The sequence below is a fragment of the Camelus bactrianus genome, chromosome 18 (genome assembly GCF_048773025.1).
Source record: "Camelus bactrianus isolate YW-2024 breed Bactrian camel chromosome 18, ASM4877302v1, whole genome shotgun sequence".
NCBI lineage: Eukaryota > Metazoa > Chordata > Mammalia > Artiodactyla > Camelidae > Camelus > Camelus bactrianus.
Window position 1 is genome coordinate 33,407,983 of NC_133556.1, and position 3,004 is coordinate 33,410,986.

Consider the following 3,004-nt stretch of genomic DNA (forward strand, 5'->3'; position numbering starts at 1 on the left):
GGCTCTACGAGGGCGGAGAAGAGATGGAGAGGCAGGATCAGCCCACCGGCGGGGGGTGGAGTACGGGGGGACAGACTGCAGTCTGCAGTGCTCACAGCCCCTCTGTGCGCACAGGGGGCTCGACCGGAGACGGGGAGCTGAAGCTCCGTGCTCAAGACGCCCCCAGCTGGGATCCTAAGACCCTGAGGCCGAAATGGAGAGCTCCACTTCGGGTAGCACAAGAGAACCGGAGCCCCACGTTGGCCACCCTCGAGAAGCTAACAGGGCACCTCCACTCTCACCCCCTGCCACCTCCCTGGCGCCGGCTGCTGGGAGTTGTGCGGCCAGGAGCTGCTGAGCAAGGCGGGTAGGGAGAGAAAGAGGAGGGAATGGGGGTTGAGTGGGGGTGCTGGCTGAGTTTGCGATGTGCCGGCAGGAGGAGAGGGGGAGGGAAGGACTCCGGCTCCCGCGGTCCCGGATCCCCGAGGGAGGTGCGATCTTTCCCACGCAAGGATCCTCTTGCGGTCCTGTCGCCCCCTCTTATCAAGGCCTCCCACCGTCCTCTTCCCAAAGGGGCCGCCCAGACCCAGCGTCCCGTGCCAGCACTCACCGCAGCCTCTCTCCACATAGTTCTCAGCAGTGGCCGCCCCTGGTCATCTCCAGGGCTGATGGCTGCGGCCGCGACTCTCAGCGCTCACCCGGCCCCATGCCCCGGCTAAGCCCTCGGCGCCTCCCTCCGAGAGCCTGAGCTCGGCTTCCTGCCCCACTCCGGACAGCAGCTGCCCGATCCTCTGAGAGCGCCCAGGAGTCCTCTCCGCAGCCCAGGCTCCGGGCTGGTGTGTGTGTGAGGGCGAGTGTGTGATTGAATGTGGGAGCGCGCGCGCGCGTGTGGCCGGGGATCCCCGCGGTCCCCGGCCGAGAGAGGCGCGGGCGGGGGAAGGCAGCTCCCTCTAGCCCTTAGCTGCGGGGCCAGCTCCGCGCCTGGCGTTCAGCTCCCCACTTTCCGGCGGGAGTCCTGAGAGCTCCTGGCCACCCTGATTCGCAGCTCTGGCCAAATCGGGCTCCCCAGGCGTGCTTCTGCTGCGGTCGCCTCGGAGGAAGAGGAGGAGGAAGCCAGGGGCGCCCCCACTGCAACTTGGGGACTTGTTCTCAGTCGGCGAGACGCAGCAGCCCCCGCGAAAACCGTAAAGGCTTGGAGCTCCGGCGAGCGAAAGAGTCTCCCGTCCGCAGCCACCCTCCCCAGCGGCGGGCTAAGGCAGACCCCGCAGTCCCTCGGCGGCGGCGCAGAGCGCGGCCACAGGCTCCCGGAGCGCACGGCGGCGATAAGGCCAGGATAGGTGGCTGGCTAGAGGCAGGGGCGCCTGCGGCGGCGCTCGCCGCTGTCCGTCGTGCTGAAACCACGCTCTCCGCCCGCTCCCGCTCCTGGGCGTCTGGTGCGGCTGAGGAATCAATTATTCAGATCTCAGCTACCGCTTCCTCCTCCCCCAGTGCCTCGCGCTGGGTACAGCAATCCCCCCTCCACGCACAGGCGCGCAGACACACATATACACACACACCCCACAGAATCTGCTCCAATGCTTCTCCCTGTGCCTCGCCACCCCCGAACAGGAACCCACTCCTCTGATCTCAGGGAGCCAGAATCCTAAAACTAAAACCATCTCTACATCCTCCACTTGCTTCTTTTTTGTTTTCTAAGTTATATCATAAAGTCGTCCTGAGGCTGCCACTTTTAAGCTACCAGCAGGGGCGAGCCTGAGAGCATGGGACTGCTTGGGTGTATAGGACTTGACTGGCTTAAATTCTGGCAACTGGACATGAAAAGCATGGTCAAGTAAGGACCTTTGCCCCTTTCACACTCAAGTGCATCTCTCCTTTCAACACGCCTCTCTGCTTTTCTCCCCTCAGGCCCTGGAAAGAAAGGGATCTTAAATTGTAAGGGGTTTTGCAATCGCTGTTCTAACCCTGAATCTTCCACTTAATCAGCCTGATGTCAACTTCAGGCCCATTATTTATCTTCCCTTATCAATTACTAATCTGGAAAATGGGGAGGACAGTAAAAGAGATCAACTTCTCAGGGCTACTTTGAAAAGAAAATGAGATAGCCTTGGTAAAGGAGCCACCATGGTCCAGCACATAGTAGGTGCTCAGTAAACTACAGAGTGGCCTGAGATGGAAGGGACTCCTTCCAGGAATGCAGGTGTGGCTACTGAAATGGAGATAGGAAAGAAGCACCGTTCCTGGAACCTATGTGTTTATTATTAAGCTGGTTATTGTATGTTGAGTTCTCTAGAGTTTCATCATCCAAAAGACAGAGAAAGGATGGGAGAAATTCTGGAGGGTAAATGAGAATGGGAAGTTGTGTGATATAAGGCAGAGAGAGGTTGGGGAACTGTTCCACTGCTTGAGGCTGTCACTGGGCTGAGCTGGGTTAGGCCCATCCCTTGGGTGGAGATGATTCTTTCTTGGGCTTTGGCACAGGGAAAGGACCCTAATGTGGGGACTTACAGGGAAGTTGAACTTTTTCTGTTTAAATGAGGTAAAAATTATATACAATGAAATGCAGATCTCTTAAGGGTTCAGTTCACATTTTAAGCTGTATGTATCTGCGTAGACTGTCACCTAAAACAAGGTACAGAATATCTGCATCACCTCTATGAAGTGCCCTTGTGTCCTTTTGTTGTTAATTCCACTTCCCCTCAGTAGAAACCACAATTATGATCTCTTACACAGGTACTAGCTTTGCCTATTTTTGAACTTCATGTAAATGGAATTCTACCTTGTACATTTTTAGTGACTGAAACTTTTGTCACTTAGCCTAATGTTTGAGTGTTAAGCATCCATGTTGCTGTGTATAACAACAGCATTTTCCTTTTTATTGCTGAGTAGTTTTCCATTGTGTGAATATACCACACTTTGTGTATCCAGTCTCCTATCGATGGACATATGGGTTGTTATCTGTGGAGCTTTCTAAAATATTGATGCCTGCACACACATCAGAGTCTTCAGGGGTGGAGCCAAGCATGTT